This window comes from Podarcis tiliguerta, assembly GCF_965153285.1.
Source record: "Podarcis tiliguerta genome assembly, chromosome: 5".
NCBI classification, from domain to species: domain Eukaryota; kingdom Metazoa; phylum Chordata; class Lepidosauria; order Squamata; family Lacertidae; genus Podarcis; species Podarcis tiliguerta.
Window position 1 is genome coordinate 95247337 of NC_139538.1, and position 24028 is coordinate 95271364.

At 44.9% G+C, this 24028-nt stretch overlaps 1 long non-coding RNA gene across 1 annotated transcript; it reads left to right on the forward strand.

Annotated features, from left to right (window-relative positions):
• Positions 1-218: 218 nt before the first annotated feature.
• LOC310677785 lies at positions 219-23435 on the forward strand. The gene is made up of 2 exons (XR_014511446.1): positions 219-350; positions 22738-23435. It is a non-coding gene; the product is annotated as an uncharacterized lncRNA (long non-coding RNA).
• The last annotated feature ends 593 nt before the right edge of the window (positions 23436-24028 follow it).

The window sequence follows — 24028 nt, forward strand, 5'->3', positions numbered from 1 at the left end:
CTTTTTAACATTAATTTTAAATAAAAAACTTAGTCTTATACACGGAAAAATACGGTATATTCATTCATTCATTCATTCATTCATTCATTCGTTCCTGGAAGATCTTCACCTTTTAAAAACCGTGTTTGGTGCAGAATAAACTCTTTCTTTGAACCAACCTCGGTGTCATTTGACTTCCTTCCTCTCGTCCGGTGAACTCCAATAAGGCTACAACAGACCCAATTGGTGAACTCCAATAAGGCTACAACAACAACAACAACAATAACAATAATAATGTTTTTTAAAAGATCTACCAAAAGGAATTAGGCTGCCTGCTTTAGTTTACTGACATTTCTAACGAGATTGCTGAGGTATGTGTATTTTGATAAATCTCTTGACTCCTACTTTTCTCCCAAGATTGCTAAAATTAAGAAAAGAACAGACCAGGCCAACAGCACACCAGGAGTTTAGACTTCAGTTCTGGCTGATGTCTTCCACTTCACACTGAACAGACGGTGCAACAGGTTTTGCTTGACTGCAGCTGGGAAAAGAACAGAGCGCCCTGGCAAGTTTGTTCGCTAAATCTAGCACACATCAAGTTACTAAAAATACTTCCGCAAAAGCAAAAATTTGGGGGGAAACAACAACAAAAGGCAGTGATAACCCTTAAACATTATGACAAAAATTAAGCTGAACTGTATGAAATGTACTGTTGACAGATTTTCTCTTTTTGAGAAGCAGCAGTGAATGCAACAAGGGCATTTTAATATGTTTGAGTAATTTATTCTAACTTTAATAATAAAAATATGGAATTGAAACACTTTAAGCCTAAGGAAATTTTACAGTCAGGAAAATGTGCTTTGTTCTCAGGGTTGCATCAGAGAGACCTGATATTTTTCCAATATGCATTAAGCAGAAGATCTTTCGGCTGCTCTAAACATTCAACAATAGCATATTTGATGCTCTTGGGATGAAATCTACTTGCCTAACTGCAAGGACATACTTGGCAATATAAGTAATCACTTCTATTCAGCGACACTTGTGAATAATGATGAACTCAAAATTGGATTTGGCCAGCTGATATTTCAAGGCCACAAGGGCGTTTGTTTAAAAATACATTAGTTTAGACTACATGTGACATCTTGATTTGAGGTTGCTTGTAAGAAGCCGGAGCCAAAAATGTTAGCAGTCGGTGCAGGGCACTGCTGGCCAGTCAAGGAAAGGGCGTTGATGTTTCTGCTCAGTGGCAACAGACATTTATTCTTGCTGGGCCACTTCCCCGGCTGACTGCAACTGCAGGCTTTTCTTTATGCGACAGGATATTTGTATACAGAATAGACACCCATGGCAGAGACCCATTCATCTGGCTGGGAAAGCTTGTCAGGACAGAAATGCCTTCAGTTGTGTCTGGAAAGTGCAGATATTGAGTGTAGCTTGAGAGGAATGCTATTCCACAAGGCAAGCTGCCATGCTGTTACTGTGGAGCAGGCTTCTGAGACCTTTGGTTCTTGCAGGAGGAGTTATCCCACAGACCAGGGCCGTCTTAAGCATATCTGGCGCCGTGGTGCAAAGATCCCTCTGGCGCACCCCCGGCAACTCCAAAACAAGGGAGGGGGCAGTGGAAAATGTCCTCTGCCTCCCCCACCGCTCCGATCAAGCAGGAAAACGTGCTGGCGGACCTGCTCTCTGGCGTTGGGGCGCCAGAGAAGGCAGCCTGGGAAGGCAGCCATATAGTTGACTGGGTGCAGCTGGTGGGCTTGCAGGGAAATGGGAGGCTGTCGGCAAAGCTGCGCAGCTCCCCCACTTGCTGGGGCGCCCCTGAGAGGCCGGCGCCCTGGCGCAATGAACCACTAACACGAATGGGAAAGATGGCTCTGCTGCAGACCACAGTGACCTGAGTATATCTGGTAACATGGTCCTGAGCTGTGTCTTCTGTGTTAGTTCCAAGACCTTGAACTTGACCTGGTAGCAGATCCGGTGCAAATGCTGCACGCAAGGTGCTGCATGCTGGCAGCAGTTTGCCCCCAGAAGCAGCCCAGCTACTGCATTCTGCACCAGCTGTAGCCTCTGGACCAACCTCAAGGGTAGCCCCACATAGCACCAACCATGAGGTTACCAATGCATGCAGAGGGTGCTCAGGCTATCCTGATCCTGGAACAGCTGTAGCTGTCTTACCAATAAAAAGGTAAAGGTACCCCTGCCTGTACGGGCCAGTCATGTCCGACTCTAGGGTTGTTCGCCCATCTCACTTAAGAGGCCGAGGGCCAGCGCTGTCCGGAGACACTTCCGGGTCACGTGGCCAGCGTGACAAGCTGCGTCTGGCGAGCCAGAGCCGCACACGGAAACGCCGTTTACCTTCCCGCTGGTAAGCGGTCCCTATTTATCTACTTGCACTTAGGGGTGCTTTCGAACTGCTAGGTAGGCAAGAGCTGGGACCGAATGACGGGAGCTCACCCCGCCGCAGGGATTTGAACCGCCGACCTTTCGATCTGCAAGCCCTAGGCGCTGAGGCTTTTACCCACAGCGCCACCCGTGTCCCTTACCAATAAAGGTTGGTAAAAGGCACTCCTAGCCCCTGTGACCCCTGTGCCTCTGGTGGCAGAGCTGGACCTAGGAGCAACCCCAAACTCTGCAGGGAGAGTGCAGCTGTATCCAGGGCTGGCAACTAACCGACTTGCCGGAATCACCGGAGCATCCATCTTGCCAGGATTTAGACTGAGTTTATTCTCATCCAGCCCACCATTTCGTTCAGGGCCTTCCCAGCCATCCCTGCTTCACAGAGAAATAAAGTTGAATAACCCCAGCATACTGATGACCCCTTGCCTCCAGTAGTGGAGCTTCATGCTCCGGCACTTGGGGCAGAGAGCAGGCGGGGACAGGGCTGATGCATGTCCCAGGGGCGTGGTGCCCAGCGCGCACGGGGGGGGGGGGAGCTGCGATGGCACCGCACCGGGATCACGCTGCCAGGGGCGGTGCTCTGCCCCTGCACCCCTCTTCCTCCGCCAGTGCTTGCGTCAAAGCTAATGCCCGCTCCCAGTGGCTACATGTAGGTGTTAAATCCTTGCACAGTTGGAACTCTGCAGTGCTCGGGATGGACGGACCTGTCAGTTTGGGTTCTCTCCGTTTCTCATTTTTCCAATCTTGAATTCAGTTCTCTACATTTCTGCAGCAATTCTCGTAAACAAGAAATCAGTGTCAGAATCGGCCAGTATGTAATTTTGTGTGAATTCCTTGTGGTGAACACATTTTTGTATGCAATTTTGACTAATGCAACACATTTTTACGAGCGATTTATCCTAATGGGATGCATTTTTGTATGTTGTTTTCACCAATATATTCACTATTGAATATCCCTTGCCCCAATATCTGCAATTTTTTTGGGGGGGGGGCTGCATCACAAAATTGAAGTGTGAATTTTGAAACTTCCCTGTGTTTCAATTATCGTATCATTTCAGATTCAAATTTAAGGTGCAAACTGAACCAAATCCCCACCCTCCATTCTCACACAATGCCACTGAATGCCTGAACAGGGCTATAATCTCCTTTTGCTCAGTGCCTTGACAGCTGAGAATCCAAAGCCAAGCCTCTTCAGCGATGCCTTCATAAGAACTTCTTTGTTTCTATGCACATTTGTCTATGGGGGAGAGTGTGACTGAGTTGTGTTGGGCCTGCTTGCCCATAAAATGTTACACTCAGCCCACCATTCTGTGACACTTTTCTGTGTCAGAGGAATATGCAATAAACTTTTCCTTAAAGATCTGAGTTTTAGAAGTTATTTTAAAACTACAGCTGAACTGTACAGAAAGTTAGTAAAGGTAAAGGACCATTAGGTCCAGTCGTGGCCGACTCTGGGGTTGTGGCGCTCATCTCGCTTTATTGGCCGAGGGAGTTGGCGTACAGCTTCTGGGTCATGTGGCCAGCATGACTAAGCCACTTTTGGCGAACCACAGAGCAGCGCACGGAAACGCCATTTACCTTTCCACTGGAGTGGTACCTATTGATCTACTTGCACTTTGACATGCTTTCGAACTGCTAGGTTGGCAGGAGCAGGGACCGAACAACGGGAGCTCACCCCATCACGGGGATAAGAACCGCTGACCTTCTGATCAGCAAGCCCTTGGCTCTATGGTTTAACCCGCAGTGCCACCCGCGTCCCATGTACAGAAAGTTAGTATCTGGCTAAATTGTGCCTGGGAATGCACATCTTTCTTTGGTCTGAAAATGCATGTTCATGTTCATTCTGTTGTATAGTTCAAAGACATATATAATCTCAATAATCCTTAAAACAATCATCTAAGAAAGCATTGCCAACATATTGTAGCTGAGGTGGGGGTTTGAGGCTGAGAGAATGTGGCTTACCTAGAGAAGATTGGGGAAACTGTGGACCCCCCAGATGTTACAGAACTGCAATATCTGGAGGCAAAGAAGGGTTCTCCACTCCTGAGCTAAAGGGATCACTGCTGAGGTGAGATTTGATCCAGGGATATTCCTGACACACGGTTCAAATGCTAACTCTCCTCTCCTAAATACCATATACTACAGTAAGTAGACCCATTGCTTGGTCCCTGCTCCTGCCAACCTAGCAGTTTGAAAGCACGCCAAAGTGCAAGTAGATAAATAGGTACCGCTCCGGTGGGAAAGTAAACGGCATTTTCGTGCGCTGCTCTGGTTTCAGTGTTCCATTGCCCCAGAAGCGGCTTAGTCATGCTGGCGAAAGACCCGGAAAAACTGTCTGCGGACAAAAATCGGCTCCCTCATCCAGTAAAGCGAGATGAGCGCCACAACCGCAGAGTTGTTTGCGACAGGACTTAACTGTCAGGGGTCCTTTACCTTTACCTTTACCTTTACCTTTACAATAAGTAAGTAGCAGCACTGGTTCCAACAGTGGGGAAACAAGAAGATGATTTATAGATGGTTTTTAAACACCAAATAAGCTAGCCAAAATATGTAAAACTAAGTAAAGTATGCATTGGAAATGTAAACTGACAGAAGGAACATTTTTCATATGTGGAAGGGGAGGACAGGAAGTCAATGGAAAAAGTAACTTATGGTTTATGTTCAAATTTGTGGGGTACAGAGGAGAGAAAAAAATCACAATGCCTCATTTGAAGGCACCAACAAACCTACTGAAGCTAAACAGGTTCTGAGTTGGGTCAGTGCCTGTGTGGAGGCTCTCAAGGACCCATCTGCTCCAGGAAACACACATGGAATAGAAATAGATAACATTGGTTTGAAAGCTATGGCCCACTGGTTGCCCCAGTGGTGGAGAGCAGGTGGGGGTGTGGCTGATGTGTGTCCTGGGGGCGTGGCACACTGCCTGCAGGGGCATGACGCCCAGCGTGGGCAGGGGGGCAGCTGCGATGGCACCCCACCAGGATCGCGCTGCCGGGGGTGGTGCACTCCCCCCGCACCCCTCTTCCTCCGCTAGCGGGCTGCCCATCTCCAAAGCACCCTGAAGTTTATCAGGGGTTGCATGAGATCTCATATAAAACGCTATGCCATTCAATCTGTCTAAGGGCAAAATCTGCCAAAAGTCTTTTTTAAGCTGTGCATCTCATGAAGGAGGTTTGGGTGACAATGGATGTAAAGTGCTACAAGCATCTTCGGCATATCTTACATAACAGACTTCACATTCACTTGGGACCATGGGAATAGTAGTACCACAAAATGAGCTCAAGATAACTGATTTCTCACCAAAATTAAGTTCCCAGTATTCTTTGGAGGAAGGCATCACAGTTAAACTCTTATAGCACCAATGTGAGGTTTGCAATGTAGATATAACTTTGTTGTTTTCATCTGTGATGATGTTAGTGCAAAAGGAAATGGCAATGCGGTCTAAAAGCTGACTTATCAATATGCACCTTTTCTGGTCACTAGATGGTACTATAGAACAGTTTTGTTTTGCTCTGGAGCTCTGAAAGGTGCCTGACTCGGTGCTAAGCTCTTATAAGCCTGCTTCTTTGTTCCCCGCTGTGCTCCTGTTATCCTGACATGCTGAGACTAATAAAGGAGCCAACTGGGAAAGCCGTTCACAGTGAGCATGCCTAATCAACCAAGGGGAAGGCAAGGTGCTTAAAAGGGTGGGAGGCAGAGCTGGTGTCAAGATGAAAAACAACGTGTGTAATCCTTCCTGGAGTGGAGCCTCTTCTGCTGCCAGCCTATCACAGTCACATGTAAAGGAGAATTCTTCACAAACATTAGGCTTTAATCTGAGTTTAGACTGCAGCTTCCATCATCTCTGTCCAGTGGTCGTGCTGGATGGGAATGATGGAAGCTCCAGCCCAATAAACATATGCTAGAACAACTCGGTGCTCACCTGTGGTTTTGGACTACAGTTCCCATCAGTACCACCACCACCATCAGGTTGTGCTGACTGTTCAAAAGTGCTGGAGATCACCAGGCTGGCGAAGGCCACGGGGTTCCCACCCCTGGTCTACTCTGAGAGGTCAAAATGGGCCTTCCTTAGCTATGTTACCAAAAATCCTCTCCCCTCTTAAAAAAAGAAAAGACTTGGCTTTTATAGGGCTTGAACCTGGGATCTTCTGCATGCAACGCATATGTTCCATCAGTCGCTGTCCTTCCCATTTTTTCCTGGTACCTGCCTGCCTCTGGCAAACCACTGTTCCTATTTTGGAGATGCTTTAAAATCTTTTTGTTATTGTGTGGAAATGTGAATTAGAGGTCACTTTCCCCAGCTCTCTGCTCTGCAGCCGTCCTGGTTAAATGATGGTAAATTTACTAGAATTTAAAGATGTTTTATAATACCACAACCAGATCCATTGTGTTCTCTGATATTCTTCAGTTTTCAGAAAAGGGCTGTTATGGCCAGTTTCCTAACATAGCCGGCCTCTGATTGCCAGAGCAGCACAGGCTATTGCAGAGGCAGTAAGCGCAGCTGACAGCAGCAGATGTGCAAAATGTAATAAAGCAGCAATCCATGAGAAAGCCGTTTTATAAATACAAAGACACGCCTGTCTTCTCAGCTGTTGAGTGTTGCAGACCTTCTTCCCCAAAGTTGCAGATTCCCTCCCACAACAGCAGTAATATTCTAATGTGCAAAGAACATGTCTGACGGAAGCACCCAACCATCTATTGCAACAGAGTCTGCTAAGTCCCTTTCCCCAGTGTGATTACAATGGCTGGGACTGAGCCCAGTTCATAGACAGGGTCATGTCTACAGTTGAAAAGCCATTTCTGCCTGCTGAGGGTTCCATGTGGTGCAGCCTTCCAGGGGGCTCCTTGTATGGAGAGAAAACTTGGGAACAGCCTATGATCCAGCAATTGAGGGACACCATTCAGATTCTTTCGCTGTGACTCCTGCTTTGCAGGGGGCTGGACTAGACGATTCATGGGGTTCTCATCAAGTTCCAGCTCTACAGTCAGATGGCAAACTAGCTTATATACTATATGTGGGCATGCATTCAGTGTGTTTTGTTTCTGCTTTAAAAACAAGGAGGCAATTAGGATCCGAACCATGGTGTGTAGTTGAAGGGTTATCTCTGCCCACCAAAAGAAAGGTGCCAGTGAAGGCTCTCCCCTGGAAGCTGCTCTTTGCCCTCTTTCCATTCACGTCCATGGAAGCCTTTTTTTCAAAGGGAGCGAAGAGGAGATTTTAACTGGGACCGTGACTGGGTAGGAGGATGCCCACCACAGTTCAGATCCTCGTTGCTTTTATTTTCCAAGGAAAAAGAAGAAATGCATATTCACGTGTCGTCTAGTTTGACCCTGAGGATTAACATGCACTACTGCTGCAATACAGAGATATGAAAATGTGGAAGTATTTTTTGGCAGCTGCCATGTTACTATGGCAACACATGAGTTGGTCTTTAGTGGGAAGGCCTATAGGGGAAGAGAGCACAACTTCTAAGCTGGCTTGATACCTAATTTAGAAATTAAGTATCAAGCCAGCTTAGAAGTTGTGCTCTCTTCCCCTATAGAATTAATTTAAAAATTAAGTATCAAGCCAGCTTAGAAGTTGTGCTCTCTTCCCCTATAGAATTAATTTAGAAATTAAGTATCAAGCCAGTTTAGAAGTTGTGCTCTCTTCCCCTATAGAATTAATTTAGAAATTAAGTATTTCCGCCAGCTTGCTGATGTCCCACCTGCAAGTGTTGGATTTAACCTCCTAGAGAGAATCATTGCATCATGGACCTTGTTGTATAAGTTTTGTACTAATGTAACTGTATTGGCTTCAGTTCTAGATCTCCCTCCAGGCCCGCTTTATAGACAAGTGCATTCAAGACATTTTTTTTTAAGTTGAAGCTAAGATAAGAAAGGTTTGAAACTACAGTGGTGCCTCGCAAGACGAAATTAATTCGTTCTGCAAGTTTTTTCGTCTTGTGAATTTTTTCGTCTTGCGAAGCACCACTGTGCATTGACGGTTTCCCATAGGAATGCATTGACGGTTTTTTTAAAAAGGTGCAAGACGTTTTTGTCTTGCGAAGCATGCCCATAGGGAAATTCATCTTGCGAAGCTACTAAAAAAAACGAAAAACTCTTTTGTCTTGCGAGTTTTTCGTCTTGCGAGGCATTCGTCTTGCGAGGTACCACTGTAGTACTAAATATGTTTAATAGGGCAGATTCTTTATTTGTTATATTTTCCTCCAGCCTTCTTAATGTCACAACGATCCTAGGAGATAGGATGTTAAACTGAGGGGCAGTGACATTTCCAAAGCCACTTCTTATCTTCAAAGGCAAATCTTGTTTGTAGGGTCACATCAGTCTTTACCAAAGTGAATGTTTCAAATGGAGTTGACATCCCTTAAATACTCCAGGAGTCTGGGTTATCTTGAGTGATAATAGTTTCCTGAATATTTGCTTCCTTCACCGGCTGTTTTATTTGGATTTCACTTGCTGTGTTATCTGGTTTCTTTGGGTGGTAGTCAATTATGCTTTACTCAGAGTTCGACCCATTAAAATTAATGAACACACCTAAGTTAGGTCTACTCTGAATAAAACAGCTAAACACCACCTTTTTATATTGTTCTCTGCTTTTTAGACTACAGTCCTAAATAAATTTACTGGGGACACAAGGATTTCTGAGTAAACATGCCTAGGACTGCTCCTCAAGTGCAGTTTCTGTATTCTATGGTTTTTAAGTTTACATTTTGTCATGGTGGGGCCTGCCAAGATGCAAAAGGCACCATATAAATGCTGTAACCTAAATATTTCAGGCTACAGGCACCTTCCATAACTCAGTTCTTTGCAGGAAGCACTGATGTAATAGTGATGTAACACTAAAGTGTAGAAACCCCTGTGGTCCTCCAGACATGTTGGGATGAGGTTTCTGGTAAAATGTGAGGGGGAGGACTGTAAAAAAAAAAAAGGAGGGGGAGAAATCTGCCACTTTTTGTGTGTGCTGTAGGGTAGACCCTTTATTCTTCTGGGGAGACTACCAAGGCAAGGCTATAAATTTGCAATGTTATAAAAGAAGTGACATGACTTGGTGGTGGAATGAATATTTTTATTTATTTATTTTTAAAATTTCTATACCACTTTATATTTTTAATAACAACCTCAAAGCAGTTTACAGCATATTAAATCAAGAAATCAAGAAAACAATAGCCAGGCGATGTTCCTCCTAAGGAAAGCAAAGGAGAGAGAGGAGTAAAAGATTATGCCAACTCTATTCTTTCAATGTTTCATTCATTCAGTGGGATGAACCTTGTCAATGGATATTTTTGAGAAGGAACAATGTATGGTATTGGGAATATTGAGTTTGAAACGTCAATGAAATATTTAAGCAGGCTATCAGGCTGGCAATGGGAGTTGTGGGATCAGGGGAGAGAAAAAGTCCTGGAGTAGAAATGAAGGGATGAATACATCATGAGCGGACAGATGGTATTAGAAAGCCTTGGGATTTGGTGAGGTCACTTATTGACAGTATGGGACAAAGCAGAAGACCCCATAGATCCATAGTGGATCCCTATGGAGAGAGGGAAAGAGGAGGACCTCTGAGATCTTGGCCATTCACAATATTTGCTTGGAATTCTTGGTGCTCACAGGCAAATGTTAACATTCATTAGATTTGGGAATTTTGTGCAGCATGGATATATATTTGTGTATGGTTTTCATGTTCAGTCAGCTGAAAAAAAATGTTTTTTTGACCTTCTGCTATGTGCATTAAATGCTAATTGATAATTCTGGAAATGACTCTCATACCCAGTCCACCATATTGAGCACCTCCACATCTTTAAATAATTTTGTTGGTCCTCTCTGAATTCCCCCCGCCCTGCCAACATGACTTATTCAGCCTTCGACATCTGGTTGCCTCATCTTTATTCCATCTCGCAATGACTACTCGCTCATATTCTCAGGAACAAAAAGGCATCAGATTGATGTCTTGAGACTCCCTTTATAATGGAGAGATAAATGGACCTCCTAAATTACATTTTTGTATTGTCCAATGAGAAAAGCAAGAATTAACAGATAATGCAGGCTTGAGGGATTTGCTGAGTGCAGCTTTTCTTATCCTCTTATTTATATGCATGCACAATTCTAGATGGTGCTCTTGAGAGCTGTGGAATTGCTTATGGCTGGGAGAGCAGCCCGACAGGCTGAAGGGCAAGTAGGATTTGCACATACAATGTGAAATCTTCAGCAGGAGAGACATTAAAATTTCCCTCATGAATTGTTCCCACCTGTCAAGCACCTGAGAAATACAAGTGATAAATTGCAGGTGTTGGTGGAGCAACAGTGGAGATAAATGGAATGTATTTACAGCAATAAAATCACCCCATTGCCCCCCAAATACTTTTTACTGGTGATGAGGAAGGTAATGCTTTATTTGGTCCAGTGTTGTGACTGAAAATTATATGATGATTTCCCCGCTTTAATTTATTTGCCAGCATTATGTTCATTAACAACGTTTAGTGGGTGTCATGGACTGGTTGGACACAGGCAAATGGTGAGAGGAACCAGAGAGGCAACCACCAATCAAAGAAGGCTTAGAGCCCGGGGAGTGGTGCTGGCAGTGCCGGATTTATGTATAGGCTAAGTAGGCTGAAGCCTAGGGCCTCTAGGGGGCCTCCCCAGCTCCCCAGCCCTAAACAGCGGGCAATCTCCCCTGTCCCAAAATTGCAAACCCAAGACTTCATGCGAGGGCAGGGCAACTCAGACCCAGCAACTATGAGACTCAGGGCCAGCCAGTGGGGCCCAATTTGAAACTCTAGGGCCCAACTTGGATTTTTTTTTGTGGGGCCCTAGTTCACAGCCAAAATCTGCAGAATCTTAGAGATATAAATCCGTGTGCTAGGTCATTTTCACAAGGTCAGCAAAGCCCTTCAGAAATCAGACCTGTAATTGAGTGCAAGTTTGTAAACAAATTTTGATGAAGTTTTCTGATGTCCTTTAGAGGAGAAATTGTGAATTGCAGAATTCTAAATACCCATCTCCATTCAATTTTGTTGATAACACCCTTCCATTTTCTTCTAGTCGTGAGGGTGGGGGGTTGGGAGGGGCCTCACAAGTGCAGTAGCCTAGGGCCTCTCTTCATCTAAATCTGGCCCTGGGTGCTGGGACACTAAGAAGCGGAGGTGTTGGAAGCTGAAGGGGGAACAGGGCTTAGTGAGTGTTTTTGCTAATAGTGTCATACCTCATGTTACATTTGCTTCATGTTACGTTTTTTCTGGTTGTGTCCTGCGGCGACCAGGAAGTACCGGAAAAGGTTACTTCCGGGTTTCGCTACTCGCGCATGCACAGAAGCACCAAATCGTGCTGCACACCTACACTGATATGACGTTTCAGGTTGTGGGCTTTTCATGTTGCGAACGGGCCTCCGGAACAGACCCCGTTCGCAACCAGAGGTACCACTGCAAAGAGTTAACTCCAACTTGCGCAGTGTGATTTACTGCTGACTCGCTCCCAACAGTGGGTGGCAAGTAGAGATTGCCCAAGAGATAGAGGAGTTTTTGGCAGAGTCGGTAACCAAACCCTTATGAATTCCCCAACTTGATGAAATGGTGAAATGCAGGTGAATTCATGAACTAGGCTACAATGAAATCGCATTGATAGGGAGATAGCTGTCAGGGTTGGCACAGAGGTATGGTGATGTGCATCAAACTCACAGGGATGGATAAGGGAGTGGAGAAGTCCAGGTGAGTCCTCCCCTCTTGGAGAGGAGCAATGATTCAGTGCGGACGCAGATCTGCCGGCTCGACTTTTGGCAGTGGCAGAATATAAAGAGGAAGGAGGATGAAAGTGCCCCTTCTTCATATCAGAGGCTTTCTCCAGCTGCAGGGAGGCCAGGTGTTGCACCACCATACTGTCCACTCCTGGAAGATAGGAACAGGCTCGCCATTCAGTTTGTTAATGTTCCACATGGCTGTTAAAAAATACTGCAAAACTGATGTTAGCTTGGTACAGAATTGTGTGTGTGTGTGGTCATCCGTAGAGAGCCCATGCAATTAATTTCCCCTGGAAATCATAGACCAAAAGAAAGCTTGTTTGCCTTTCATGATTCAGGGGGATTGCCAATCACATTGTTGGCATCTACTCAGTTTGCAGTCCAGGGAAATTGCACCAGTATCAAAAGGCAAGTTTGTAGCATTTCAGCAAGGGTTATCCTTGGCACATTCTCAGAAGATGCCAGTTCATGTGAAATCAAACTTACAGTGGTCATTAGGGCCTCAGTATTTCTTTCAGCTTCTGTTCAATTGGCCGGAATAACTAGTTGGAAGGAACCAGACTAGCCCAAAGAAAAGCAACCAAACAGTGATGACCCCCAGGGCTGCACGCCTGTCTAGGGGATCGCAGGAAGTGATGTATTGGTTTAAATATTTATAGGCCAACTGTTCATCTGCGCGGGTACCAGGGTGGCAAAAAGAACATAAATTATGAAATGCACAATAAAATAAGAAACACATCATTCAAAAGTAACAGATACAGCTAAAAACAAGAGAGCAGGTTGAACAACAACCAACTTAAGTTGCCTGGATAGATAGATAGATAGATAGATAGATAGATAGATAGATAGATAGATAGATAGATGATAGATGATAGATGATAGATAGATAGATGATAGATAGATAGATAGATAGATAGATAGATAGATAGATAGATAGATAGATGATAGATAGATGATAGATAGATAGATGATACTTGTGGGGAAAGGGCGTTCCACAATAGGGGACACCACAGAGAAGGCTCTATCCCCCCCTCACTGCAGCGCGAGTTTTCTGTAACATTGGAACATATAATATCTGGTGCACTACAGTAACGTTGAGGCTGTGGTACAAAGCAGCCAGACCCTGGATTGTGGCCTCTTCCACAAATTTGCCTTAGGCAAACCCTTCAACTGAAATATCAGGGCAATACTGTCCTACCTTACAATTATTTAATGTGTATGCCTGAAGATTTATTTATTTTTTGTCTCCTTTAAAACTTAATTCATTTCATCTAGGGTTTTAAATATCCCCATGAGCAAATTTAGGCATAGATAATGAAATGCCTTTCAATTGCTCCTATATTTGGATTGTCAGAAGTGTGCGATTTAATAAGTAAATAAATAAATAAATATCTGTAATGAGATAGAAACTCTTTGACAATGCTTTCTGCTACCTTGGCATGATTTTCTATTGGAGGGATTAATATATTCTTTTGTTTTAATGATAATAACAATTGATGTGGCTTATTGCCAAAGCCTGAAGCCTCTGCTTCAATAAATTATAAGATTTAGCTGTCTTGTTTGATCTCTTAATCGCTAGCTGTTGTCCAGTCAGCTTCTCTTGTGGTCTTTGAGCCAAGGCGTCTTCCAGCTTCGGCTTCTTTCTTATTCGAAGAATCAGTTGCTCCTCTTGCCTTATTCTTTATTTTTCCCCAGCACAGTTTATTTCTTCAAAAACTCTTCCAATAACTATTCTTAGCACCCTGTGTGGTAACCAGTTTACAACTGGAATCTTTGAATTATTTATCTTTCTTCACTTTGTAATATAATCTTGTTGAGTTTCCATTGTTTTAAATGTAAGACATAAGTGAAATGGGAGCATAGTGTACAAAAGTTGTAAATTGTTTCATCCTACTGTTTGATTTTCTTGATATTAAACTAGAAATCTATAATTAAACATGATTTTCAAGGAGAGGAGTTTATAGACTTTAATCTTGGTTTGTTTTTGTTTTTTTAAAAAACATCCCGCATAAGTTAAAATATTTGTAGATCTCTTCTTCTCTGAAAATGGAAAATATGAACATTAAGATCATGTGCTCACATGGGTGTTCCTTTCACGCCCCCCCCATGACCTGTACTTTCAGGGATGACTCCAGGATTTGGGGAACTTTTGGGAAGATGCCCTTTCTGGACCCCCTTAGCCTGGAAGGGTGGGGAGATGAACATCAAGGAGTCTATCACATTGCCTCTGTCCCTTGTAAGTGCTTTCTGCCAAGTCACAGTGCTCCTGCTGCTCTGCTGTTGCTGGGGCCCAGTGCATGTAGATTTGGTGTACTCCAGTGGCAGGTGGTTCCATGTTCACCAGAAAGGGGGTAGTGGCATGGACTGGTTGGATGCAGAGGAATGGTGGGAAGAACTAGCTGGGGAACCAGGGAAGACGGCTCAGAGCCCGTGGAGTGCTGGTGGGACAACAATGTGTGGTCAAAGGGAAATGCCTGGGAAGTTGTGCTCATTAGAGCTGACAGTCAATGAAGCCAATGAAGGTAATAACGAGTTAACTCCCACTTGAATGGTGTGATTTACTGCCAGCTTACTCTTTGACAGGGAGGGTAGGGGCAGACACAATGTCAGGAGACCTTTAGGTTGGCTACAGCATTCTGCAGGTGTGCACATAGCTGCCCACCTGAAGCTCTCCTGATCTCACCACGGCCATCCTGGGGAATGCAGCACCACTTGCTCAAGGGGGCACTGATGCTGTTCCTCCCTCTCTCATGTGCATCTGTGGGAATGCACAACCTCCCCTCACTGTCCACAGCCCTTTATTTTGCCTCCTCCATTCCCCAGCCACCGGGGGATATTCGGGTCAATGGCGCTCTTCACAATGCAGTGAGATAGGAAGTGCATGCAAGGGCACATACTTTTTCATTGAAAGAGAGAGATTCTCTATCTCATTGTATCTTTCGTCTCTGGGACGGCAGCTCTTTCATCTGACAATCCCGCTGTCTTCGCCAGCTTGTTATAATGAGATCAGACATAACTGGCTTTTCAATCTTGTTTGAAACATAAAAGAAGTTGAAAAGACTTCTCTCATTGCCCTGGCTGGAATTGTCACTGCTCTAAGCTCTTCTGCCTCTTCTAATCTCATCTAAAAATCAGCTGATCTTTAAATTGGCAATGGCTGTCTCTTTTTCGTCTTTCCTTTTAACCCAGGGTTGTTTTCCACGGCAAACCTTCCCATCTGTTTTGTGAAGATTATGTAGAGCTTTTGTCTTCCAGTGACATCACAGAAAAGCTTTCTGTGTTCAGATAAAACCTTTATTTGTCGCCAAAGCAAAAGCCTTTATTCTAACACCATTAGGAGGTTTTGCTTATATCTTCCCAAGTCGGTTGCTGGATTCACATGTTCATTTTTTAACATGGCATATGTCACTCCACTGTGTTTTTAACTCATCGTTTTTCATGCAGTGAACATGTATGTTCCCTCATATCTTCACAAATATATCTACCAAAAGTTACTATTCCACAGATTGCTTTTACTAGACTGCTTACTGGCCTGCTTACTCATATTAATATGTCAGTGATTTTCAAACTGTGGGACAGACTCCTTAGAGGGAGCAAGTAATCTGATGGTACAAAGGTCCAGAGAAGGAAGGGATCCTGGTGCTTTCTCTTTCTCTTTCTCTTTCTCTTTCTCTTTCTCTCCCTTCCCCTCCAACCAGCCAATACTTGGATAGATGGAATGATAGACCCTCTCTGATACACATTGGATTTGGAAGGTAACTGCATTCTAATTCCCACATGAGCCTCCCCTCTGTGAAAACTGTTAGCTTAGATGAATTAGATTGGAACAATCACTTACACTTTATGGAGTTTATTCATGCAGGAACTATTTACACAATGTGTGGAGATGAGAGAGAGAGAGAGTTGGGAAAGAACAAGAAACAAAATGGCTCAGCTTTTAGGGGTAGATTTAACTTAGACAGAGAGCTACAAACAAATGCTGGCTAGATACCTACACAAATAGTGCCTTCTAGTGGTTTAAAGTAACACATGTAGGAATTACAAACTCAGGAGAAATAAATGTATTTGCTTTTCTCCAATGAAACCTTGCTGCCAGCATATTTAACAGAGGTGGTGTGTGTGTGTGTGTGCACGCTCGCTCCACACAGTGGCTTGCTATAAACCACTGTTTGAAGGACCCCCCCCCCCTCCTGTTCAACAGCTTTCCTGGGCCTGCCTGCCATTCCTCATGCTGCAGTTGGTGTGGCTGCCCATTGGCGGCCAAGCCTACTGCAGAGTGTAATGACACCTTACATTTTTATGTATACAGGAATATATATACAGACAGTGACCATTTTGCATGGGGGTTCTGTTCTTGGTTCCCACATGTACGCTAGTGGAGCACTCAAAAGCCTGCGCTGTTATGCCCCATTCTACCCCTCATTATTCCCCACCCCTGTTCCACCCCCTTTCTGCCCTCTTCTGGGTCCAAGTGGATCAGCAGTTGCACATCAATTGGGCATGCGCAAAATGGTTGCTGGCATTATGTATATGCCCATGAAACACCCTAAAGCAATTTAACCCATCAACAATACATATAGTGGATAGTGTATTACTAGAAAGAACCTAGGAGTTGGTTTATGTTACATTGCAATGTTATGTCACTGTTAGGGCTTGAGTCAGGCGTAGATCAGCAACAAAAAACAATAAATCACCCGAGGTCAGTGAAGTTAAATCTTTATTCCAGGAAACAACCACAGCTCAGACCTGGTGGTCTCAGTAACTATTCTTAGGAGGTCTTGTCCTGATGGCACAGTTTTGAAGACTGAAGGTCCCTGCCTTCCCATCCCTGTCTAAGTTCCTCCTCGCCTGGGTTTCCCCTATGCATTCTCAAACTGTGTCTGTGCATGACTAATCTCTGTTCTGTTCTTTTCATTTCTCTGTGTGTTTTTGGAGGCCACGGGGGGGGGGGGGAGCTGGTCGCAGCAGGAGGGGGAGACTCCCTGGACTCTTCAGCAGCCTGTTTCCACTCTGCCTCTTGACCCTTCTCTGCTTCAGCCTCAGAGTCTGAACTGCACTCTGCCAACGACTCTTCCTGCTCACTGTTGCCTCTCCAGCTTCTGACAGCTCCTCCTCACAGTCTGCTCCCTCTTCTCCCTCTGACCACTCCTCCTCCTCCTCCCTCCAGTCCCCTGGCTCTCAGCCTTCTTCCCCTAAGGGGTTCCCTGGCTGGTACATCCCACCACTCTCTGCATCCAGCCAGTGTTTGGCAGTTACATAATAGTTACATGCTCCATGAATATAAAATTATGATAACAGTACTTCATAAACTTACAACGTAATGAGGTTTAGGGTAGGGTTGCCAAGTTGCTGAACAACACTTCTAACATGGGATTTTCTCAGACACTTCAGCGATTTCCTCCCGGATGCTATTTGCGAGGGCCGAATACTGGCTATGTCTGGCAAATTGGCACATTCTTTCCTACACCCTTGTAAGAGTATTACCATCTCCACAATTGTTTTGCAATGAGGGCTTCAGTTTTGTGGAGGAAGCTTTACTATATTAAATTTTGTCTCATGGTGAATCTTGCAGCAGGAGACTCAATGACACTGTCATTCTATACATTGTCCCTTTGCGTTACGTTTACAATTTCCATTAAATTATTAAATTCCAGTTACTTCTGTTAATAGGATAATATGCAGATCTAGTTACAAAGGAGATTTACCCAGATACTTGTAAAACGTGAATGCTGGTTCCTCAGCTTTGCGGCTTTATAATCCTTTGGCTTTTCCAAGTGTAATGAGGGGATAAACTATTCATTAGAGTTTTGTGGCATCTTCCTCTTGGGGATTTTAGCTCTCAGTCACCAGGCTGAGGCTGCAGTGTAATGACTTGGGTCACTTACATTTTCTTGTATAGTGGCTCAAGGTCAAGGGAAGTAAAACATGGAAGATTGGGCTGTCATGGGAGACGAATAGCTTGGAAAATAGTTTTCATGGACTGATTCCTAGGGCCACCTGACTGATTTGGAACATGGTTCCTTCATGTGCGTCATTCTATGTCAAATGTGGGTATTCAAAATGTGTATATTTTATATGTTGCATTAATGTGCCTCAGTGGCGTAGCGTGGGGGGTGCAGGGGGGCCCGGCCGCACCGGGCGCAACATCTGGGGGCGCGCGCTTGCACTCACAGCTCTCTGCCCCTACCTGGCTCACTCACTCTCTCTCACTGCAGTGCTGGCTGTGCGAATCTGATCCGAGCCGCCGGGTTGCCGCCCACTGTGGAGGGGGGGGTGCCAGGCGTGCGGTGCAGTGCGGTGCGGAGAGAGAGAGAGGGACTATCTGGGGGAGGGACAGTGCAGCGGGGGGGGGGGCGCAAATTACTTGCCTTGCCCCGGGTGCTGACAACCCACGCTACGCCACTGATGTGCCCTTCTTTCTCTGATATATTCTCATCCAGGCTGGGACCTGGATGCAGAGCAGAGACCTGTGTCTGGAGACTTGTGTCACAGATGAACAGCTGGAAATTACCAGGGGCAGCACTTTTCAAAGTGGATGGAGAAGCTGTAGAGAGGGGTCTTCCCAGCCGCAGATTTCCCTCACCACCCAGGGTTCCAGTTCCATTGTTGCTCTCTGGGTGAAATACCATGCCCAAGGAACACACAGAGAGAAATCACAAACTAAACAACTCTATATGTGATTTACAAAAATTCATTAACAATAAAGTCTGACATTTCAACACCTTGTAGAAAAAGGCAGCTAGGTTATTTGTGGGGCATAATAATTCCTTCAGGATGCGGGTGGCGCTGTGGGTAAAAGCCTCAGCTCCTAGGGCTTGCCGATCGAAAGGTCGGAGGTTCGAATCCCTGTGGCGGGGTGCGCTCCCGTTGTTTGGTCCCAGTGCCTGCCAACCTAGCAGTTCGAAAGCACTCCTGGGTGCAAGTAGATAAATAGGGACCGCTTACTGGCGGGAAGATAAACGGCGTTTCCTGGCCACGTGACCCGGAAGTGTCTCCGGACAGCGCTGGCCCCTGGCCTCTTGAGTGAGATGGGCGCACAACCCTAGAGTCTGTCAAGACTGGCCTGTACGGGCAGGGGTACCTTTACCTTTACCTTACTTTAATAATTCCTTCATATTTTTTTTCTAAATATAGTCCAGCCCACCACATGGTCTGAGGGACGGTGGACTGGCCCACGGCTGAAAAAGGTTGCTGACCCCTGATCTGGAACAAGCAGAAAGAGAAGAAGTGACAATAATTATACATTTCTTCCTCCATCAAAGCAAGTGGTCTTCATCCCACCCCCTCCCGCTACTTGAAATCTCTTAGCCTCTTCTGGGGATATGTTGCACTTTATATTAAGATGGTAATTTTGTAAATCAGGCAGTGATTTCTTTCTTTCTTTCAAGACCATTGGCATTTGAGTTTTCCTAGCAAAATAATGCACCACTTCCCAACTGCGGCCAGCGCCTCGTGGCTTCCAAGGCTGTTGTTATCTCTCTAAAGCCACATTCCTCGGCTTGCCAGCATCTATAATAGTGCTTTCCCCTTCTCCCCGCCTTCTATTTTTTGATCCTGGGGCACAAAGTCCTCTCACCTGGGTGACCTGCTGTCGCTGCGCCCAGTTCACTGGCATGTCATGCTCATAATTCATTTGCTACTGTCAAATGACTCTGCCTTGAAGGGTTGCTTTCAAAGCCAATCAGATTTTCTTGGCCATATACAAAACTGTTTCCCTTTAATACCACATTGGGCTCCTTTGCACATGTCAATCATAACTGGTGTAGCCACAACCCAACAAAACAAAAACAAAACTCCACACATGGAAAATATATTCCATTCAGCTCTGAGCAAGGTATCATCTTCTTACTTCTTTGGTGATCACTTGTAGCCAAGTAAGATTGTCTTCCATGAACATGGTCTTAACAATGTCTGTAGAGGCCGACTCTGGATCCACAAGTTCTTCTACAGTGGGGACGTAGGTTTCCGGGCAGCAGTTGATCATGCTTCTCCCTTTCGTCCTGAGTTTGAGCATCTTACAGTGAGGTGTGGTATCACTACAACACATAATATAGCCTAATCCCCCCCCCAAGCCAAACAAAAAGAAAGGTTTGACATTTTGCCCCATTCTTGAGTTTATCCATATATAGGGCACTCATATAGGGTGACACCTGGCTTGAGAGCAGTACATGTGAAAAGGATCTAGGAGTCTTGGTTGACCACAAACTTAACATGAGCCAACAGTGTGACGCGGCAGCTAAAAAAGCCAATGCAATTCTGGGCTGCATCAATAGGAGTATAGCATCTAGATCAAGGGAAGTAATAGTGCCACTGTATTCTGCTCTGGTCAGACCTCACCTGGAGTACTGTGTCCAGTTCTGGCACCACAGTTCAAGAAGGACACTGACAAACTGGAACGTGTCCAGAGGAGGGCAACCAAAATGGTCAAAGGCCTGGAAATGATGCCTTATGAGGAACGGCTAAGGGAGCTGGGCATGTTTAGTCTGGAGAAGAGGAGGTTAAGGGGTGATATGATAGCCATGTTCAAATATATAAAAGGATGTCACATAGAGGAGGGAGAAAGGTTGTTTTCTGCTGCTCCAGAGAAGCGGACGCGGAGCAATGGATCCAAACTACAAGAAAGAAGATTCCACCTCAACATTAGGAAGAACTTCCTGACAGTAAGAGCTGTTTGACAGTGGAATTTGCTGCCACGGAGTGTGGTGGAGTCTCCTTCTTTGGAGGTCTTTAAGCAGAGGCTTGACAACCATATGTCAGGAGTGCTCTGATGGTGTTTCCTGCTTGGCAGGGGGTTGGACTCGATGGCCCTTGTGGTCTCTTCCAACTCTATGATTCTATGATTCTATTCTATGATTCTATGACATTTTGCCCCATTCTTGAGTTTATCCATATATAGGGCACTCATGTAGAAGTGGGAGCAGTCCCGCACTTTTTGCAATTCCTCCCAGTGATGCATCCCCATTGAGACCCTTTCGGTGAATTATTCTTTTCTCAGATACCCCAGCAATCAAAGATTGGGGTGGAGGTGGTATAACACTGGGGACAGAAATATGGCCCTGCTCATGCCTGCACATGAGAGTAGCACATAAATGCATGAATAGGACGCAGGGCCAACACGTCCCTGAGGCAGGCTATGGGGTTGGCAAAACCCCAAGAGGCAGTGCCCAGGGAGGTGCCCTGCGCACGTTGCTGCCCCTGCAGCTGGTGGAGAAGTGGCAGCAGTGGCAGCTGCTGACAAGATCTGGAAAGAGCCCATGGAGATCTCACGAGATCTTGCCGGAACCTGCCATTGCTATGACTGCTTCACTGGTGCTGCCAGGCAACCCAGACAAGGAAGACGTTGGCGTTGGCATGGCAACCACGGGGCAGCATCTTCCTGTTTCACCTCAGGTGGCAAAATGGGCTGCCCCGCCCTGATAGAACCTTTGTTTTCTTTGGATTAGAAAGCCCAAACTCCCAAGTTTGCCAACAGCTGAACAAGGAAATATATTGTATTCCAAAGCAAAAGGATTGGAAAAAATATAAAATATATTTACAGAAATATTGCAAAATTAATGAATGTTAGAAAAATACTGGAATGAAGTTATATGGTTTTAGCAGAAATGTTATAAAGAATTAAGCAAAAACTGATTGTTAATGGGTTAAGGTGGAAAATTTAGAGTAAGATAAATTACAGAACAAAAAATTGAGAAAGAGGGAAAGGATTTGCTGAATTAGCTAATTTGAACTAGAATACAAAAAAGGGAGGTGTGAGGAAGTCGAGGAAACAAGTAAATGAAAGATAAAGACATGGAATTTGGATGTGTTTTTAAATGTTTTTGTTTTTTCTTGTTGTTTTGATGTACTGTTTTTTCTTTCTATTTTTGATGTATTGTTTGTTAAATTTTTTATTGTTTTTCCCCTTTTTTCCTGTAACTATTAAACTTCTAATAAATATTATTTAAAAAACAACAACAAAGCAAAAGGGAACCCATGACTATTGTCTCAGTAACCCTATCTTATTGTGCAGTCTTCAAGCACCTGTGAGTTCTTCCTGCTCTTAATGACAGGCCACTGTTGCCAGTTAAGGAGGCCAGCTGCAAGAGAGGACAGACAGGGCTTCGGCACTATTAATGGTGGTGTAGGAGAGGGGATTTCAACACCTGTTGCTTGCTGCTGAAAGCAAACCTCTATTATAACTGTTAAAGATGCTGTCGAGAGACCTTCCCTCCGTTGAGGCTGGCTCCTGTAGCCATTGTCCTTCAGCTGTAAACAGCTTGCAGAAATAAGCTTGGCAAGACAACTGTATGTGCAGATTCGCCTGGAAGCAAAATGGAATAATGGCTATTATCATTTCAAGGTTTGTTTGAGGGATGGGCTCAAAAGCGGCAGGAGTAGGGGTTTGAGGAGCACACATGATGAAATTCCACGTGTTCCCCCACCTCTCAATTTTCTTTTTTATCTCCTTGTTTTATTTTGGTGGGTATTTGATGGTATTAATTGCAGAAGCCACAATAGCTTTGTTGTTTTAAATTGTTTTTAGTATTATGTTTTATTAGGACCTTAGGGTGAAGGGTCGGTGATAGATAGATAAATAAATAAATAAATAAATGATATGCAGTTACCAATATTTTTGACCCATTTCTCTTCCCCAGATGCTGAATCAAGCTGGATTTCAACTCGCCCCCCTCTGCCTACCAATGGATGGGACTTGGCAAGATGCAGGCGTAAGACGGCGACCTATCCTGGTGGATGTGCCTTGTTAAATGCAAAGCTGAGATGCTTGGGTTGCAGCCTTCGAGTTCCTTGGGATTTGCCTAAGAAGACTGCCACCTTTTTACCAGCTCGTGCTCCATTTCAGCAACCTGATCTGCAGACCATCAGATTATTTTTATAATATCAAAAAATCACTGAAGAATTCCTGAACATGAGGGTGGTGCTGAAGGCACAGGAGCAGCCCAAGTATTTTTATCTGGTTGGTGGGCAACTTTGTCACCTACAGCAGGAGCCCGGCCTCACCTGTGCTTAGTTGTCTGACCTGCTGTCCATGACCTGAAGCAATTATTGCCCTGTCTCCCCTCCCCTCCAAGTTTCTCTCAAAACAAAAGACGGGCAACTGCCTCAATGGCTATAGATTGAAACCAGTAGCCTCAGCTCCTAGGAGGTGAATGGCACAGCCCCTTTTCATTGCCTGTTGGAGTGCATGTTGTGCAGACAACAGTGGAATAGCAAACTTCTGAATGGCATGACCTTGGAGGAACTGCAATTGCCGTTGATCAACCCTGAATAAGGTAAAAGCCAGAGGGAACCTACTCTTCTGCAAATAAATTGCTGTGAATATTCAGTAAAACAATCCAACACCTCTCAAAGTGAATTTTCACCTCCCAAATAGGATGATGAGAGGCATGAATACAAATGAGGGAAATGGGCATTGAATATGCAAGTTGTCAGCTGTGTTTGTTGTGTTTCTCTCACAGCTTTCCTCCAAGGAACCTGAGGCCACGCACCTGATTCTTGCTCTACCTCTGCTTTATCCTCACAACTGTCCTGTGAGGTTTGTTAGGCTGAGACGGAGCCACTGGCCCAAGGCCACTGGGACACAAACTCAGATCTCCCTGCTCCAAGTTGGAAAGGGCAAAACGAGGGCAGCGCTTTCGGGCCGATTACAAAATCAGCATCATTTTCAATAAGGGATTTGCCATCAAGACAAGGCAGAGAAAGGTTAAAAACAGGGTGGCTGAGTGAAAAAGAGGACTATGTTCATACACTTTAAACAGGTGAGGAGGAATTTCTTCAGGTGCATTTTGTATGGCAGGGCAGACCTGCTGAAACCTGCACTTCTACACAGCCATTAAAGGAACAGAGCTTCTGTCCTCTCTTATACCAGGCCACCTTAGCTGTAAAGTTCCTTGTCTCCCCATTCAAATCAGCAGCATTCTTCAGTCA